General features: G+C 39.0%; 1 protein-coding gene across 1 annotated transcript in view; it reads left to right on the top strand.

The window, feature by feature from the left end:
* GREB1L (GREB1 like retinoic acid receptor coactivator) overlaps positions 1 to 21,210 on the top strand; it is a 192,079-nt gene that overhangs the window by 63,511 nt on the left and 107,358 nt on the right. The gene's annotated exons all lie outside the window — the stretch shown is intronic.

Genomic DNA, 21,210 nt, shown 5'->3' with positions numbered 1-21,210 from the left:
AAAGAAAAGACAAGGACAAAAGCAGGCCAGGTTAATGAAGAAACCAATGTGCAGGTTTCTGTTTCCTTCTTCCAAGTAACTAGCAACTGTAATAGAACGTGGGAAGGCCATTGTTCAACACGGACATGTGGCTGGAGCATTCTATGCAGAAAGTTTGCTGTTCACGTACCATAACTGGTCTTGCTTGCTTACTTTCTCTGAACAATGTTCATAAAAGTATGGGCTCATGCCCCCACACAGGATTGTCTTAATCGTCCTCCCCACCCCTCCAGTTTTCTGAAACTTATTTTGAAATTGCCCTGGCATTGCAGTTTTTGTATCATCTTCTGGCGCCAAATGCATTCTTAAATAAAAACCACCACCATAACCAACCTCACCCTTTCTGATATTCAACCTTAAAAGCAAAGATACAACTAACTTTTGAATGATCGCCTTTGTGCGACAGAAGTTGATAGCTTTGTGTGTCTTTCTGCTCAAGTATTTGCTGGAATGTAAGCAATGTGCTGGCCCCATATCAGGCAATGTGTTCCAAAAGCCATGCTTTGGACTCTATTAAAGACATTTGGTTCTCCTTATTTGAAACCACAAAATCCAGCAATGACTTCAAACACACAGCTGATGTTCTTTGTATTTGTCTGAAAGGAGATTGAGGTTTTAGGGGGAAAATTACATGGATGTTTCAATTACTGTGGTATATGTCATATACAACATACGTATACATGGGATATGTTGACTGGCAGCAATAAATTCTTAGAGTCATACAGTACTTTGATTTGTCAGTAGCAACAAGCCAGAGCAGGCTATCAGTTTCTTCATACTAATGTTGAATTAAAGGGAAGCTCCTGTTCTGAGTTTTATTTTTGGGAGTTTGCTCTCACTACCTCCCACCCACTGCCTTTTCCTTGCAGAATTGGCACGCCATAAGGTTTGGGGGGGGTCTGTAGTTACAGCTGATGGAAACTTTGGAGTAAGAGCTACCAAATTTAGGGCCCATACCTATTCAACTTTCCAGCCCTGATATAGCCATACCAATGGGGCATGTGCTGCACCCTGCAGTGGTGGTGGGCAGTCATGGAGGCCTCTTCAAGGTTACGGAATTCCCTTACCTTGAGGCTGCATTGCGGCTGCATCAGTGCTGGAAAGTTGGATAGGATTGGGCCCTTAAACTCACTAGCACGAGCTCCACCAGCGGCAGACCTCTCCAGACTGGGGAGATTGACCTGGGGCAAAGATTTGTGATGGTGCCCCCCCCCCCCCCGCAGGCTTTTGCCACCCCCCACGCAAAAATATCCCCCCCCCTTACCTGAGGCTCATGGAGTCTTGTGCAAACCAGGGCTACATCAGGGAAACCTCTCTGAGCTCCAGCAGTCTCAGAGAGGCTTCCTGGGTGTCCTAGAGATTCATGCCTGGGGCATTTGCTCCATCAGACCTAATGGTAGGTTCACAACTGAGCTCCATCTAATATAAATTGTTGTGTGGTAGTCATTGAAAAGGGAGGCATTGCAGCGAGAGAGAGGTAGCAGCAGAAGCCATTAAACTGACTTGGCTTTCCCCATTGTGTCCATCAGCCTTTTGAATACCTCCAATGGTTGTATGTATCTCCTGAGCTTTGGACAGCTGGCATCTGCAAATGCTTATTGAATGTTGCTTCTGAAGACAAGCAGTGAGGATGTGGGTTGAATGTAATGTCTAAGTGCATATACTGTATAAAGTCTGGGTATATACAGTAGCTGCTAAATATTTCTGCTTTACTATTTATGTCTTACTAGTTAATTAAGGAATAGATCCATTTACTTTTAATCTTCCTATTGCTGTCTGTCTTAAAAGGACCTTGACCACTTCAGAGTGGCACAGCTGAGCTCAGTCCCATCTTAAAGGAAAGTTCTATTAAACACAGCTTTGCTATTTAGGGAAATGCCATGTATCAAACGAAGTCTTGGCTAACCATTTAAAAAATATAACTTTTTTTTTTTGGGTAAAGCAAGGTCTGTTGCTCCAACATACTGTGATTAAGCCAGAACTCTTGAACATATGCCTGTTTTTGCTGGAATAGTTTTGTAATGAGGAAACACAAAGCACTCCAACAAATGGACAGAAAGTTGCACTGCCATTATTTTTTTTATTTTTTTTATTTTTTTCCTTTTTACAGTAGTAGTAGTCCCAAGGTGGCTAACAAAACATAAAGAGAAAGAATTTATTATAAAATCAGTTTTTAAGAAGTAATTAAACATGTTGGATTTTATTTGTGCTCCTTAAGCTAAGAGAAACCTTCATAAAGGTGCCATCCTTCCTATATGCTTAAAGCTCTCTGGATTCCTCATTTGAAAATGGGCTAGAGTTAAAACATGTTTTGATTAGCCCATCAGAAAGAGGCAACTTATATATGCTGGAGCCATTTTTTTAAAATTAATGGGGGAAAAAAATCTTAGTTGTTCCTGGTGGTGGAAAACTGAATTCTAAATTCCATCACAAATGACTTCTTGACTTTTTCAGTGTTAATTCCTAATTTGGCTCCATAGTGGAAACCTGAAAAAAGCATTTTTTTCTGGAACATTAAAAAAATGTTCCTTGCAATTTCATCAGTTGAAATTACAATGTGAAGAATACATATTGGGTCAAATTATGAGGTTTTAATACGCCTTGTTTTTTTCATATATGTGAAACAAGAAAATAATTAAATGCATCCTGTATAATTTGGAATAATACCACAGAGGACACTTGAAGAGCTGCTGGGTCCTCATTCATTTTTTTTAATGTACCAAGAACACTTTAAAATATCCATACTAGACTTATGGTCATTTTCAGCAAATAAAACTGAAATGCTATACTCATCTTCTTAGAATTAAACCCCATTGAACACAACGGGACTTACTTCTGAGTAGACATGCATAGGATTGTGCCATAAGTCATACTTACGGACTGGTGAAGATATAATCATGAATAAGGGATTGGAAGCAGGCTGTTGACTTATGTTGATGAGCAGAGGATTATTATTAATTAAGATTGTTCATGTACAGGTGGAGCTTGTTTATCCGTGGACTTTATATTCACAGATCTGGCTCAACTCGGGTCCCTTAGATCCATGTTGAGCCAGACTTGGCCCCATCTGAACACTGCAAAGGGCTTTCTGAAGCCTGCAGCCTCCACGGGCTTCATAATAACCTAAAAGACCAAAAAAAAAAAAAAAAAAAGTGCAACTTATGGTTTCTGAAGGGAAACCAGAAGTGACATTTTCAATGCCTTATAAGGCATTAGGAGGCCTGGAGAAGCCCTCTGGGATGTGTGTGGCCCTTGTGGGCTTCCAAAAACCTCTGGAGGCAACACGAGCAGAGCTCTGGTTGCCTTTGGATGCTTTAAAGGGGCCAAAAGATTTCGATATATGAGGTTTTCAGTATCCACGGGGGTCCAAAAGTGGATCCCTCATGGATACTGTGGCCTCACCTGAATTTATTTATAAATTACAAAACAAAAAATGGTTGGCATAGAAAAAGAAATGAAAAGATGGTTTCGTGTCCCAAAGGGATTCCCAAACTTAAAGACTCAAGAGACCAGCCAACAACCATTGGAGAAGCACAATTACTATACTCTCATGTTAAATAAGAGAATCTCCCTCTTATCTTAGTTAGCAGGAGAAGCATATATTAAATTAGATTTTACTGGCAGCCAAGTTTTCCCGTGTTACACTATGGAACATCTCACAATCAGAAACACCATCTGTTTTGTTTTCCTAAAATTGGCAGAGGTGCCATCAGGGATTAGTCTGGTTGGGCAACAGCTAAGGGCCCATGTCAATAAGAGGGCCTACCTAACTGCGCCAACCCTGAAGTCTCTGTACCAATGGCAGTGTTAGTGCTTAGTGAGCCATTCGGAGGCAGCCAGGGGCATGGGGGTCCAGTGCAGGACTTTGCTCCAGGACCTACAGCAACCTGATGATGGCACTGTTGTGAAAGGAGGGGAATGTCAGCTTGGCATAGGCTGTGGGCCAAAAGAGTTGAGGCCTAGTAAAGTGAGATGGGGGTTTTACTGCACCTATACACTTTCACCATAAGATTCTCCACGTTTGACTGATTTCCTTAGTTTTGTTGTTGCTACCGACTGTTTGAATGACACAATGTTAAAGACTTTTGAAGGTCAGTGAAAAGATTGATGGCTCCTGATGCTACCTCTTAATAAATCATAATTGTGGTTGATACATGAGATGAGTCTCCATCCATTTTAATACTGACAGTAGGGCATCTTCTCTAAACGAGGATCACAACCTATGGCACAGTTCAACATGTTTCATTTTGATGGGGTGCACAAGTGTGCTAGAATGGATTGTGCCCCATGTCTGCCAAAGCAAGACTGTCTATATAACAATAAGCAGCATAATTAGTGTGAACTGTAAGGTGCTGATAGTTCCCTTTGAGCGTTGTGACTCCTCTCCTTATCAAACTGCATGGTCTGAGTCACACAGTAAATTGCAATAAGCTGGACAACAAATCTTAAAATCGTTACAGGTCTTTAAAATGTCACAAAGTTTCAAAGGGAAAGGGACCAATTTGCCTGGTAAATTAGATGCAGTAAAGAAAGTGTCACTTCCAGTAGCTTGCCCTGAATCTCAGAGTCATCACAGTTTCATTGCCTTGAATACAGTTTAAGAATAGTTTTTATAACTGCATAGTAAATGCATGTAGGTTAATGAAGATCATTTCTTGATGTGTCAAAATGACCCCTTTGTTCCTCAGTTTTTTCTTTTGTTGCCAGCATCTAATCTGCTTTTGTATTATCAGATCCAGGCATCACACAATGCTGACTCTTGCAGTGGCATTTATCTGGAATGTTGCCTTTTGTTTCCTGGTTCTACCAGGCCTCCACTGCTTTCTTTGGTCATCTGGTATCTCACACTAATGTGATTTGCACTCCTATGCTCTGCAGGTTGTCATGAGCTTTTATTAGGGAATTAGATTAGAGCTTGCCACCCTAGTTGCTCAGGAATCCACAGGATAGCTAAGCTTGTTTCTCTTTTCCATCTTCTTGTTGAAATATGGTATGTGAACATAAATGTTGGGTTTCACAGTTCATGGTGTTTGAATTAAAATTTTTAGAAAGTATTGACCAAAGCATAAGAAGTTCTTCAAATATTCTACATTCCTTTTGAGGGGCTCTCTCCCCCCCCCCTGTGAACGTGTGTGTTCAAGGTTATCAGAGGGGTTAAAAGTATGAATAATTTGCTGCATATATATACCATTTTTTCCTTCAAAATTGAGACTACAGATCTAGTGTAGGCTCTTTGGAAATAAGTCTTATTGTGCTGTCAGTGGCTAAGAAGCTGGGTAATCAGACTTTGAGCAACAACAGTTCTTTTTTTTTGTCATTTATGTATTTATTTAACTATAATAAACATAAAATAGGAAAACAAATACATACATAAACAAAATTCCAATAAAGCAGCACGAGCGAAGCCAAAACATTCCCATACTTATAATCCAAATACATACAGTCCAAACATTAACAAATGTTAATCTATACCACTAATACTTCAAAATCAATCTTCAAATCCAAAATACCTCAAATCCCCATCCTCTCTCTGATTCAAAAAATCAATAACTGGACTCCAATTCTTCAAAAAGGTTTCTGTTGAATTCTCCCTAAGCAAAATTGTTAATTTATCCATCTCTGCATAATCCATAAGTCTTATCCACCATTCCTCCTCCGAAGGTATATTCATAGTCTTCCAATTTTGAGCATAAAGTATTCTGGCAGTGCTTATCATATACAAAAATAAAACTTCATTTTTTCTTTCCACATACTCATCTGTCATACCTAATAAAAATACTTCTGGCTTCAATTGTATATTTGTTTTTAAGATCAACTGTATCTGTGCATGAATTTGTGACCAATATTTTTTAATTTTTGAACACGTCCACCTCATGTGGTAAAATGTTCCCTCTTGTTTCTTACATTTCCAACAACTATTGGACATAGTTTCATACATTTTAGCTAATTTACTTGGTGTCACATACCAACGATAGATCATCTTATATATTTTTTCCTTAATGCTAACACTCAAAGTAAATTTTGTCTGTTTTATCCATAATTTCTCCCATCTGTCCATTGAAAGTTCATAGTCCACATTTTTTGCCCATTGGATCATGCATTCTTTAACCTGTTCATCTTCTGTTTCAAACTTCAAAAGCAATTTATATATTTTAGATATTACCTGCTCATCTGATCTTAATTGTTTCTACAATATTGTCTCTCCCTCTTCAAAACCATATAATTTTTTATCAATTTTAAATCTTTCTAATAATTGTAAATACATAAACCATTGGCAGTTAAAACCCTCTACAATCAATTCCTCTCTAGACTTCAAAATACATTGACCTTGATTACATTTCAATAAGTTCTTATACAATAACCATTTATCTCTTGGTACAGTTCCCAAACCAAAATGTGCTTCTTGTGGTGAAGTTAAGAGTGGAATTTTGTTGTAAAACCTTTTCTTATAACGATTCCATATCTTCCACAGTGCATGTCTAACATAATGATTCTTGAATTCCATATTCACTTTCAACTTATCATACCAAAGATATCCATGCCAACCAAATCTTAAATCATATCCTTCTAACTTCAACAATTTTTTGTTTTGCAACAATATCCATTCTTTAAGCCACAGAAAGCAACATGATGCATAATAAGTCTTCAGATCAGGCAGTCCTAAACCTCCTCTTTCTTTTGCATCTTGCAAAATCTTAAGTTTCACTCTTGGTTTTTTCCCTTGCCATATAAAACCTGTCACATCTTTCTGCCACTCTTTAAAAGGTTTATCAGAAAGTAATACTGGTATATTCTGGAAGAGAAAAAGCATTTTTGGTAGTACATTCATTTTAATTACAGATATTCTTCCCAAAAAAGATAATTTCAACCTTTCCCATCTTGCAAAATCTTTTTTAATTTCACCCCAAACTTTAACATAATTATTTTGAAATAACATACAATACGTGTTTGTCAAAATAATACCTAAATACTTAATCTTCTTCTCCACTTTGAACCCAGTCTTATTCATCAACTTCGATTGATCTTGTTCATTCATATTTTTAGATAAAATTTTAGTTTTCTGTTTATTTATCTTAAATCCTGCTAATGATTCAAACTTCTTCAACTTAACCATCAACAACTCTATGTCTTTTAAAGGTTTTTCTAAGATCAAAACCATATCATCTGCAAATGCTCTTAATTTAAAGCATTCATCTTTAATCTTTGCACCATGTAGTCTTTCATCTTGTCTAATATCTCTACACAACACTTCTAGGGCAAGTATAAATAAAAGTGGCGACAATGGACATCCTTGTCGTGTTCCCTTTTGAATCTCAAACACTGTTGATAGATCTCCATTTACCACTACCTGCACAGTTTGTGATGTATAAATTGACTTTATCCATTGTATAAAGTTCCCTCCAAAGTTCATCTTCTCTAAGACAGCAATCAAGAAAGTCCAACTCAAATTGGACTTCAAATGCCTTCTCAAAGTCCAAAAAAATCAATGCTAATTGTTTCTCTATCCTTTTATCATAATATCATAATAAGAAAAGGAAAGAATATGGCTTTCTGGTGGATGTTTTGAAACAGAAGAAAATTATCTTTAGATGGTATGAATTGGAAGGAGTTACCTTTAGATTTCAGAGTAGAATGTATAGAATAGATTCCATTCAGAAAGCTAAAGATTTTATGAAGGAATTCGAAGGAGGAGGAGAAAGAAGAGAACAGGAAAATCTAAAGGATATGCAACAAGCCCAAATAGACTTTCAAGTAATTAGTTCAGAAGATTAGCTATGGAGTATAAGTTTTTATCTTGGAACATTAATGGAGCTAATGCTCCAAATAAGAGGAAAAAAATATTTTATTATTTGAAGAAACTTAAAAAAGATGTGATTTGTCTTTTAGAGACGCATATTAAAAAAGGTCATACAAATTACTTAATACAGAGAAAGTTAGGACAAGAATTTTTTTCAACAAATTCAAAGAAGAAAAATGGTGTGGTTATGTATGTTAAAGATTATTTAAAACCAAAACTTGTGTTTGCAGATGAAAAAGGCAGGTGGTTGGCTGTGGAAGTTATAATTTCGGGAGTAAGAACTTTATTTTTGGGTTTGTATGCTCCAAATCAAGAAAGAGGAGTTTTTTTTAGGCAATTATTGGATGTACTCTTAAATTACTCATATTCAAGTTATTGTTTGATGGGAGATTGGAATGCAGTTGTGTCACCACAAAGGGACAAAAAATCTGAGAAGGAGATTAAGATTTCTCAAGGGAAATTACCAAAAACTTTTTTTGATTTGGTAGAAGCTTTAGGGGTTGTAGATATTTGGCGACAAATGAATGGAAATTTAAAAGAGTTTACTTATTATTCAGAAAGACACAGATCATTTTCAAGAATAGATATGTTCTGGGTGACGAAGGATATTACAATAAAAACTTCTAAAACAGAAATTCTATCAAAGACTCTTTCAGATCATAATCCAATAACTATGACTATTAAGAAAAAACCTACAACATATAGATGGAGATTGAATGAATTGTTGTTACAAAAAGAGGTTATAATAAAGGATGCTAAGCAGAAATTAAGGGAATTTTTTAATTTGAATTTAAATAAGGGAACAGAAATGAGGATAGTTTGGGATAGTTTACTAGCATAAAAGCTAGTAAAGCTTTTATGAGCAACAACAGTTCTGATGAAGTTTCATGACAGTAAAGCCCATAGAATTCTCATACTTTTTAGCAACAGCTAAACTTTTTCACTTTCACACTTGTTCGTGTGAAAATCTGTTGGGACCCACCGGAAGTGATGCCATTAATCTGAAATTGATGTCACAGCCAAAAGTGATTCTCACGAAGGCTTTCGACCTGGTCAGCAGAGACGAAATCCTCCCCAAGATCGGAAGTCCACCCAGGCCCCTCAGCATCATCAGATCCTTCCACAAGGATATGAAGGGTACTGTTGTCTTCAGTGGCTCCACATCAGACCCCTTTGACATCTGAAGCGGCGTGAAGCAGGGCTGTGTTCTTGCACCAACCTTGTTTGGGATTTTCTTCGCTGTCCTGCTGAAGCATGCCTTTGGAACTGCAACAGAAGGCATCTATCTCTGGTCCAGATCAGACGGAAAGCTTTTCAACCTCTCCAGACTGAGAGCAAAGTCCAAAGTCCAGCTGAAATGTCTGCGTGATTTCCTCTTTGCCGACGATGTCACTACCCACTCTGTCACTACCCACTCTGTGGGTAGTGTCAAGCTGTCACTACCCACTCTGCCAAAGATCTCCAGCAGCTCATGGATCGTTTTAGCAAGGCCTGCCAAGATTTTGGACTGATGATCAGCCTTAAGAAAACACAGGTCTTGGTTCAGGATGTGGACTCACCTCCCTGATTTCCTCTTTGCCGACGATGTCACTACCCACTCTGTCACTACCCATTCTGTGGGTAGTGTCAAGCTGCCACTACCCACTCTGCCAAAGATCTCCAGCAGCTCATGGATCGTTTTAGCAAGGCCTGCCAAGATTTTGGACTGATGATCAGCCTTAAGAAAACACAGGTCTTGGTTCAGGATGTGGACTCACCTCCCTGATTTCCTCTTTGCCGACGATGTCACTACCCACTCTGTCACTACCCATTCTGTGGGTAGTGTCAAGCTGTCACTACCCACTCTGCCAAAGATCTCCAGCAGCTCATGGATCGTTTTAGCAAGGCCTGCCAAGATTTTGGACTGATGATCAGCCTTAAGAAAACACAGGTCATGATTCAGGATGTGGACTCACCTCCCTGCATTACAATCTCTGCGCATGAACTGGAGGTTCTCCATGACTTTGTGTACCTTGGCTCAACTATCTCTGACACTCTTTCTCTCGATACCGAGCTAAACAAACGCATCAGTAAAGCAGCTACCCGAGTCTGGTCCAACAAGAAGCTGACGGAACATACCAAGATCCAGGTCTACAGAGCTTGCGTCCTGAATACACTTCTGTACTGCAGCGAGTCATGGACTCTTCGCTCACAACAGGAGAGGAAACTGAACGCTTTCCACATGCGCTGCCTCCGACGCATTCTCAGCATCACCTGGCAGGACAAAGTTCCAAACAACACAGTCCTGGAACGTGCTGGAATCCCTAGCATGTATGTACTGCTGAAACAGAGACGCCTGCGTTGGCTCGGTCATGTCATGAGAATGGATGATGGCCGGATCCCAAAGGATCTCCTCTACAGAGAACTCGTGCAAGGAAAGCGCCCTACAGGTAGACCACAGCTGCGATACAAGGACATCTGCAAGAAGGATCTGAAGGCCTTAGGAGTGGACCTCAACAGGTGGGAAACCCTGGCTTGTGAGCGGCCCGCTTGGAGGCAGGCTGTGCAGCATGGCCTTTCCCAGTTTGAAGAGACACTTGGCCAACAGTCTGAGGCAAAGAGGCAAAGAAGGAAGGCCCATAGCCAGGGAGACAGACCAGGGACAGACTGCACTTGCTCCCAGTGTGGAAGGGATTGTCACTCCCGAATTGGCCTTTTCAGCCACACTAGACGCTGTTCCAGAACCACCATTCAGAGCGCGATACCATAGTCTTTCGAGACTGAAGGTTGCCAACATGAACATGACAAGCAAGAAACTTTTTTGACAATCTGAGGCTGCAATCCTATCCAAACTTACCCAGGAGTAAGCCCCATTGACTATCATTGTTAGAAGCATATATGCACTGGCCTGTTAAAAGAACAGATCTGTAACATTTCCCCAAATTCAGTCACATTCCAAGGTAGTATCAAGTCTAATTTATTAAAAATAAAATATTGAAATGAATGAGGGCCCACCTGAAATTGACTCACAAACCATCCAGTGGGTCCTGACCCACAGTTTGAGAAACAGTGCCATAGAAGACTGGGTTATGAAGCACCCAGACTTCTTGTCTTCAAGGCAAGACTGCCAGTTACTCACAGGGCAAACAAATATATGAGCCAGGCACTGGAACTCTGTGCTTGCTAAACCTCTGTCCTATGTGCCAAAATTCTGTGTGCCATGAGATTGTTGTGCTAATAACTCCATTGCAAAATATGAAAATGTTCTTTGTAAGTTAGGGATCAGGCATTCTGACAAGGACTAATAAGAGAGATGCCAGTCCTTTCAACTTCTGTGGAACAGTGTCTGCCCTTCTTCCTGAAAGAGGTCCATGTGGAACTTGCTATTATAGTGTAAGGCTATCTATAGTAAGCTAGACCTACCCCTCTTTGTTTTCTCCTGATAATTTTGATTTTGAATGTTAGAATTGTAATGCTGTATGAATCTGTTACTGGTATGTCACTATAACATTGTTCTACATACATTTTGTTGTCTTAAAAGTTAGACCTATTCTTGAGTGTGTTTGCAGTACTCAATTAAAAAATAGCATCATTTTTGCCCAATTGACTCTAGTTTTGGGGGTATGGCATAGCCACTTTATATGCTGATTCAAGCGGCTTCCTCATGAGGAAGCAATAGCGTTGAATCCTCAATGAAATACAAAAATGTAACAAATATGTCTAGATGTGTGTTTGCCTTCCTAGCTTGTCTAGGTCAGATAGCAATATAATTTGCCATCTAATTCCAAACTGTAATGAGTCATGATGAGATTTTGGGTGGGTCGTGAGCCAGTGCCAGCTGTGACACTGCAAGGCATTATGCAGTGTTAAAGGGCTGTTGCAAGGCATTCTGGGGCATTACCCAGCCACCATGACCAATGAAGTGGGTTGCAGTACTAAAAATATTGGGAAGCTCTGATCTAATTTGTTTCTGTACCCTACTGCTCTTATCACTTGAACATTTTGGCAGACAGGCAGGAAATTGGGCATTCAGAGTCCACTGATCATAACACCTTGGGGCTGATTCTGACCCTCTCATAATATCTTCAGTGTTTCCTAGAATATACTTGTAAAACATGTAAAGTTAAAGCACCACCTCTTCCTCATAGTTGTCATTGCAATGAATTTGGAATTTGGACAAATTAAAGGGCTGCAATGTTGTGTATGTATGTTTGTTTTATGAATCTTCTTGTATTGGAGCATATATAGTGTATATATTGGCCATATAATCTTGGGCATGATAATTAATTGCTGGAGCTAGATTTCCTTAAAATAGCCATTGTATAAAGTGTGTTCTGCTTTAAAAAAAAGAAAAAGATGAAGAGCATAGTTACAGGATATATTTGATAATAAGGGTAGGACTTATAAATAGACTGAGTTACAGTGTCCCGACAACAGCTTAAGAAGGTCCCTATGACCCACAAAATCCTCACTTTCCTTGAAATTAACTATGTACCTTGAAAACTGTGGAAAATTGAAATACATTCTGTATGCTGGCCTCCACATATTGTTGGTTGAATGAATCTGTACATAAGACCCACATTTAAACTTGCTACCAAATTATAAGTTAGTAGTGAAAAGAATATATATATATATATATATATATATATATATATATATATATATATATATATATATATTATTCAAGAGGCTTCCTGTGTCTAACACTATATATATAGTGTTAGATACAGGAAGCCTCTCGCATTTACAAATGTTGCACAAAATTATAATTCTCTGGCTTTCAATGGCACTATAGTTCCTTTTCTGTTACCAACATTCTGGTTTGCCAACATAGCCTTTAATTGTAGATTTGATTTAAAGGGACAAACTGTGCACAAATAAAAGGTCTGGAAATGTTCTTTGAAACAAAATGCAAAATCATACAAAGACTTATTTTCTTTTCTCTCCCCTCCCTTCCGAAGTTGGCAGACTTTACAGCTCTGACCAGAGGCCAAAAGGAAGATAAATGACAGCCACCCCCTCTAGTGTTTTTGCAGTGGTTTCAGCCCTGGAGTTTAGCTAAAGGAGCTTAAGGAGTTTTTGAAGTGCAAATAGGATGGTGAAGGGCAAGCCCTTTCAGTCTCATTTTGATGAACTTTTTTTTCTGGGTGGATTTTTTTGGCACTGTCTGTGATCTGGAAAGCTACAGAGATTTTTTTGTTGTTGACCAATCATGCAATAAGAACTTGTCATAGGGGTGTATTTTTCTTTCTGCATTCATATTGATCCTATTGTGTTGAATAGTAGTTAATTTAATAGGGTCTTTTAAAAACTCTACCCAATAAGGCATGGGTTAATGGAGCTGTCATTTCAAGGTCACGTTCTAGTGGTGGCAACTGGTTTTAAAGCCAAAAGGTTCTTCTAGAAGGAATTTATGCGTGTGTTGACCATTGCAAGAATGCCTCTTCCTTGGCTTTGGAGATAATTAGGTCACTATCCATCTTTAAGTAGATATCTTTGAGTATTTGTACAGATAGTTCATCAGGAATCAGTAACGCATTTAACTTTTAGCTGAGGTGCATCTTAGAAAAACAAAGGAAAATAAAATATTGTGCCACTGGTAAAATTTATTCCAAAACAGATATAAGCATCTAAAAAGACATTCATTGCAGACTTTGTGGTATCAGGAAAAACCTCTGAATTTGTTGCAACTTCCTTCTCTCACAAATTATTATTATTAAGAATATTTATATACCACTTTTCAACTATGTAAACAAAGTGGTTTACATAATAAAATAAATCAATAAATGGTTCCCTGTCCCCAAAGGGCTCACAATCTTTAAAAAAAACAAAACAGAATAGATACCAGCAACAGCCAGTGGAAAAGATGTCATGCTGGGGTGAAGAGGGACATTTGGACTCCCCCTGCTACATATAAGGGGAGGAAAAACAAATCTTTCATTTGGGAGGGCCAACTTGTTTTCCCATCTCTTTCTAGATTCAGGAGGTGAGAATAACCATTCATTGAATCCTAGACTGTCCCAAGACCTCCTGAAGCCTGAGGTGGTGTACTAAATGGCGCTCACTTACCTGTTGATGTGCCAGCCTCTGTTCCACTTTCTCCCACTCTCATTTTCTGCCTGAAGTGACTGCCGTAGTAGGCTTCATGAAGGGGCTAGCCCTTGCTGAGCTGAGTCAAATTTGAAAGCTTTATTGAAAATTAACTAAGCAAGGCAACAGTTAACCAACATGGTTACAATTTAACAATCAGAATACTTTTCCACTAGTTTCCCTAATTTTAACCCCAAAGATTTTCAGATGGACAGCAGTTGCCTGGTGTCAGACTTTGAAATCATCTCTCCCGCTTAATGGTGATTGAACAGCATGAAAGAACCCAACTCAGTTGGGTCTTAGCATCTTATGCCACTCTAATTTTCCACTTTTCCTTCACTCCTTGCCTCCTCTTTCAGTATATACCAGCTATTTTCAATCTTTTTCATCTCATGGCACATGGACAAGGCACTACAGTTGTCAAGGCACACCATCATTTTTTGAGAATTAACACGGCACATCACACTTCCAGTCAAGTGCTCACATCCCAGAATGACCCTCCTCCAAACTCCCAGGGCACACCTGCAGTACAGTCACGGCGCATCAATGTGTCATGGTACACTTGTTGAAAATTGCTGGTATATACACTCCTTGAACATGGGTAATGTTCACATTCAAGAGATGTCCACCCAACTTCTCTTTTTCTTTTTGTCTGCCTGGCAATATCTCTTTTTAGTTCTATGGTTTTATGGGGATTTGTAGATTATTTTATGGAAATTGTAGATTATTTTTCACACTACACTACAAGCTCACAAATCCACAGGCAGCTTAACCAAACTGAAGCCTAACCCAACTAATATATAGGTGGGGCATATTTATCTGTGGTTCGGCATCTGCGGATTTGCCTTATCGCTGATGGTGAATTCTTGGATTGCCTCCCTGCAGACCTTCCAGGCATGATTGGAATCTCATTTGGGTCACATCTGGGAGGTTTTCTGAGCCTTGGAGAGGCTGCACGCCACTGTGCGTGGTCTCTCTGAGGCTCAGAATGCTGCCTGGAGCCTTTAAAACATGACTTCCAGTTTCGCTGAAAACCAGAAGTTGAGTTTAAAAGGCTCTGGATGGCATTGTGCATCTCAGTCAAGTTGTGCACTGCCTCTCTGAGGCTCAGAAGGGCTCCGGACACAACTGGAACAAGGCTTCAGTTGCGTTTGGAGCCCAGGTGGGCTGAAAACCGCAAATTTGATTATCTGCGGTTTTCTGTATCTGCAGGAGATCTGGAAACAGATCTCCCACAGATACAAAGGCGTGCCACCTGTACTGTGGATTGCTCTCTGCCTTTAACCTATTTATTTAATAAATTTTTATCCTGCCTTTCCTTCGCCAAGTGAATGCTCAAGGCAGCTAACAACATTCATAAAACGCTAAGTACCTAAAATAAAACATTACACAATAAATGCAATGTCATGTCATGGCCTTGCGTTCCTATGACTTCAACCTCACTGGCCGAACACTGCCAATGTGTCAGAGATACATATTTACATTCGTTCATGTGTGTCCTTCAACCTTGTTTTTCCTTTGGATCAACTTTTCTAGCTCTACTTCTAAAAGACCAACCAATGTACAGGCTTGGGTGACAGGGCTCAATCCTATCCAACTTTTCTGCATCAATGCAACCATGCCAACGGTATGTGCGCTGCATCCTGCAGTGGGGGGCAGTCACAAGGCCTCCAAGGCAGAGGCGTCGCTAGAGGGGGGCAGTAAATTTTGCAGCGAGCCTCCCTGCAGCATAGAATTGGGCTGTCAGAGATCTGCCAGACATTGTCCACTAATCTGACCATCAGTACAAATATAAAAGAAGTGTAGTACAAAGTAGTTAGTTGTAGATAGTAAGATCTATTATTCCTGCAGCAGTCCATACAGTATAATCCAAAGTAACAATGACCAGCTCTGCTAGAAAGCGTATTTCACGTAGGCTTGTTTATTCATCTTTAGCGGAAATGCCAATGGTTCAATGTTTTGGGAGATGGTCTCAGATTTTGGCCAGGACCTTTTCTTCTCCGGATGTAACATCTGCACTGAAACAATTCCCCTCATAGAGCAAGAGGAGCTAGGCCAGTGCCCAGCATCAGCACCATGTTGTTCCCTAGGCTTACAAGCAGCAGGTGATCAGCAGTTGTGGCAGCTTCTGCTATCTTTCCCATTGGTCAATTGGCGCATCCCCTTGAGACTCTGCTTGTGGGGATTGGTCCCATTTGTAGATGGAAATATCACACAGTCGTAACTTGAGTCTCTCTGCCCCAGTACTGCGAGATTCAAGGTTCAAGGGTCAGTTTGGTCAAGTGGGTCCTCTGATGGGCAAGAACTCTTAGCCCTAACACTGCCCTTTATCCAACTTCTGAAATAGTTGTATACATAGAAAAATCATCATAAGAACATAAGAACAGCCCCACTGAATGAGGTCATAGGCCCATCTAGTCCAGCTTCCTGTATCTCACAGCAGCCCCACCAATGCCCCAGGGAGCACACCTGATAACAAGAGACCTGCATCCTGGTGCCCTCCTGCATCCTGGTGCTATGGCATTCTGACATAGCCCATTTCTAAAATGAGGAGGTTGCACATACACATCATGGCTTGTAACCCGTAATGGATTTTTCCTCCAGAAACTTGTCCAATCCCCTTTTAAAGGCATCCAGGCCAGATACCGTCATGACCACACCACCACTTTGCATAGGAAGGGTTTGGAAATCCCTCAAACAGCAACCAGCAACAATGGTTCAAGCAGTAGCCCAATAAGGGAGTCGGTGTTCATGTCTTTCTAATCAATTCTTATTTATTTAGTAATGAGTTTTTACCTGATCAACCTAACCTCCTGGGAATTCAATAATTTACTAGACTGAATGATTAGTTAGTTTCATTGTTATTATATGCTTCCCATATTTTATATGACTTTGCTTGCACTCTAAGCCTTTTCTGTATATTTTTGTATGAAAAAAATTAGTAAAAGTATTTTTTGAAATATAACGTCATGTCATAAGACTCTCCCCACCTGTACCCCAGCATGCTAGTTTGGACTCTTGCAATGTTTTTTAAACCCAATGTTTTCATCTTTAAACAGACTTATGGGTGCAAAAGTGCTATATTTCTGCCTGCGTAAACTGGAGAGAAATCTCTGCTGTTAGTGAATAATAATTTTTTTTTTCCAGTTTTGTAAGATTTGGCATGAAATGAGCCCTTAAAAACTTTTTGGTTGTATCCAAAGAAAGTTAGGATTCCTAAATCCTATTGAAATTAATGGGACAAAAGTTAGTCATGACTAATTTGTTTCTTAATTTCAGGTGTTTTTTTTTTTGGTCAGGATTAACTTTTAGAATACAGCCCGTATTAATGGCCATGTGTTCAGGAGTCTCATTTTGTTTTCTGTGGAGGTTCAATTGTGACTTCAGCTAATTCATATGGTGCTGAATGTTAGAATTACACAATGTTATCACTGATTTATAAATGTTGGACTAATAGATCCATCCCTCTCAGCAATATCCTTTCTTTCATTATCAACACAGTATCAAATTGCTTGCTTTGTTATTCCTGTTTTCTAGCAAAGTTTGTTCTACATTTCTACCTACAAACAGGTTCAGTATTGGTGTGGGGGAGATCCTATTCCTGATTATTCTTGATCCACTGTTTCTCTTTTTACTGAAGGAGAATGACTCTTTCCATATGTAGCATCTCATTACTTTGTTGCTGGGAGATGTTAATATGACCTTCCTTTGTTACAGAAGTGATTTATAGCTCATCACAGAATCCCTCTTTTTCTTTTCTCTTTTTTTTTTTTACTGCGGAAATTACATATGGTGTAATGTTGATTTTATGAGTAAAAATGTTGATTTTATGAGTAAAATTTTTGAAGACCAGACTGATTGTGAATGATGTGATCATGCTCTGAGTTCCTAATTCTCACCTTAAATATTTTATACAGTAACTGAATGTGTTTCAACTCAGCCGAGCTATGATATGAACATATTTAAGATTTTAAAAATGTAAATAGAAAATAGTTTTTTTAAGTATGCCAATCTCCATATAGTAGTATCAGCAGTTATGCAGATATTTCCAGTAGTTCTGGCACTGAAACAAGGGATTTTCTGAAAGTATATATTTGGGCTCCTAGTATATACTTTAGTTGCCAGATGTCCCGTATTTAAAGATGTTACTAATCCCAGAATAATTGCATTAACATAAGGGAATGAATCCATCTATGTCCATTTATGTTTCTGCTTCTGGCTTTAGATTTGGGCTCAATTGCTCACTTTTTGGTTTGTGAATATTCCAAGTGTAACTTGGAATTTATCTTCCAAGTGTGACTGTAGAGCATAAGAAGTTTGAATGCACTGTGAAAATTATTAATAGCTGTTGGACCAATATAATTTATATATCTGTGATGGATAGTATTGTCCTACATTTTATTCTGTTACTCTTTAAACAAAATGAACTTTTGTAGGATGTATTTTTCAGGCAAGTGTTTTCGGTCTTTATTTAAGTACAAGGTTATTTTCTTTGCAACTGCTTTCCTTTTCCACTTGTGAGAGGTTTTACGATGTTGTATTTCTCCCTTGAGTTCCTAGAGGTGATGTTATCTTTTGTTCACTCAGCAATATGGTCATTTCTAAGAGCATCTGTCACTTGAGGCAATAGAAGATGGATGGGTCTCAAGTGAACTGCTGGTTGAAGCAAATGGTGAAAATAAGAAAAGTCAAGGGAGCTGGAGGCTTTCAGAGAAGGCAGAGGACAAGGAAATACTGTTAGAAAGGCAGGCCATACTGAAAGAAAACACTAAAATGGATTACATCTTGTCATATTTGGACCCAAAGAATCTTGAATGAATGTAATCATCAAGTTGATTATCTACATAATGGTAAAAGATCCTCATCATCAGGTTTTTAAAGTCGTGTTTTGTCACCAATGTGGCATTAAGAACTGTGAGGAAAAACTGCTTTTGCCCTATCTGTAGGAGAAATACTGTATTTTGTCACATTGATGGGGCCTTTTATTACAGTGATTATCATTCTGATATTGTGCTTTGTGTGTGTAATGTGTGTTATGAAGTATATTCGGACGGTTTTCTGTAGGAGTGCACAACTGTATGGCTTAAGGTTGTTGCATGTGTGCATTATTTTCTTCCTTTTAAAAGCAAATTATTTTGCTATATACTGTTTAATACAGTAGTTTGTTTTGATTATATCATTAGCTCTTGACCTTTTGGAAGAAATCACAGCATTTAAGTGGAAAACATCTTGGAATTGCTCCCTCTGGTTTCAGCACAAATAGAACCTCTGCAATTTCTGCTAATTGTGTTTGTTGTTGCTTAGAATGAAAATAATTTTCTTTTGAAAGTTGCTGGGATTAAAGTTTTCTAGGGAGAACAGAATATATCTCTGTTAACAAGGGGGCTCTCCTCAGTTTGACAGGCATTGGGAGGCACTGAGAAACTGCTGGTAGGAAAAATGATTTTGTCAAATTGTTTGCTGTTGTCAGGCCAGGAGGGGGGAAGCAGGAGTGGAAAAGGCAAAGAAATTAAGATGATTAGAAGCTTTAAAGCTTCCCAAATGGTGGAGTAGCTCCCTTCTCAATGGATGTAAATAATAGATGAAAGCCTAAGAATGACAACAAAGGATCAGGGTGCTTAAGAGAATGTGTGCTGCCTGAATAGAGGTCTGTGGCCCAGGGCCAAAGGTCTTAGCTTGGAGTGTAATTAGAAAAAAATACAAAGATGTCATTACTAGCAGGTGGAATGTTCAGCACGTGGCCAGGGAACTGGCGCTGTTGAAATTGGATTATGGACTTTTAAAGGAATAATTCAAATCTTTACAAGGACTTACAGTTTAGTCAGAAGCAATGTATCTTGACCTTGATGACCATCTGGGATACTTTTTAAAACTGGCCTTGTGAAAAGCGGTATAGCTTAGAGAAAAATCTGCAGATCAGAGGACTAAGAAATTTGATGTGACTAGTTTGATTCAAGGTACTTTTGTGATAGGTATGTTTCCCACTCTGAGAGGTGAGAGTTCCAAGTTATTTCAGGAAATGATGAGAAACTCTGTTTATATTCTGGATCCTCAGCACTTTATGGTGAACTCGAGGTTAAATTGGAAGCATATTGTCTGAAATGACTGGCTAAGCCATTCTGCTTATAGCATGCAGTTTACAAAAGGTCTACAAAATTCATATATGTATTCACTATTACTTGGGTCAATTGAGTGGTCATCTCAAGGTCATGTACCAGTGCTGACAGCTGCGTCTAAAGACAAACGGTTCCTGCCAGAGGAAGTGTGATTGGATGCTAGGAGATTATCCACTGCAGCCTTTGAGGAAATGTTTCCAAATGTCCCTGACCTAAGCATACCATGTGGAAGTGAGGATGGAATGACACAACAATTGATCACAAAGTTATGACTTCAGTGCCTGATAGCTCTGACCACATGCGATATGTAGTCCTGCCACGCTCTGAGCAGATCTGAGTGGTTGCAGTATATGGTAAAGTGGGGGCCTAGTAAAGCTTTGCACATGGAATGGTTGAAGTCCATTGTGTTCTTGGTATACTTGGAGTTATCATGCAGTCAATTTTCTAGTAATTAATAGTGATGACATCCAACTCTCCATGTTAAAAAGATTTAAATGGAACTCACCTGAGTGCACATATGCTTAGGACATTGTTAGCTTATGAAAGCAGATCACTGGTGGGCTTCCCACTGCATGTTTCATTCTGCGGTACACTTTTTATGACTTTCTTCTTACTCGGCATTTGGCTTCTCAGTGCTAGCATTCTTGTTCTGTACAAAAAAGCTTCTCATACACATTTATTTCTAATGAGATGGTGCAGTACAGTGGTCCCAGCATATTGGCTATTAGAAGTCTTGAGGGGTTGTTTAAGTTAATGGCTACCTTTTAATCATAAATAACAATATTCCTGCTTTAAAACTGTGCCCTGTTCTTGTATTTCCACGCAAATATTTTTATTGCAGATATGATTTATGTTGCCTGATGGAATCTCCATGTTAAATCTCTTTAACAGTAGAATTAAGATACTGCATTTATACATTTGAATTGGTATTATAAATGTACCACTTACCCCATTTTTGTTATTTTTGTTTATTTTGCCCCAGGCTAGTTCTTTGTAGTTCTTTGCCAGTAAAAATGATGGTGGCAGCAACAACAATTGTTTAGATTGCAGTGACATTTATAATGACCTGTTAGGTTGGGAGCGAATGTTTGCTTGCTGTTATTCCCACCTCCTCGGTGTCAATGGTTGAAAAAACCTTGGTTTTTACACCAAATCTGACGAATGATAACTTTTTGTGTTGCATTGCAT

The sequence above is a fragment of the Tiliqua scincoides genome, chromosome 4 (genome assembly GCF_035046505.1).
Source record: "Tiliqua scincoides isolate rTilSci1 chromosome 4, rTilSci1.hap2, whole genome shotgun sequence".
In the NCBI taxonomy this organism is placed as follows: Eukaryota; Metazoa; Chordata; class Lepidosauria; order Squamata; family Scincidae; genus Tiliqua; species Tiliqua scincoides.
This window is presented reverse-complemented; position numbering and strand designations above follow the sequence as displayed.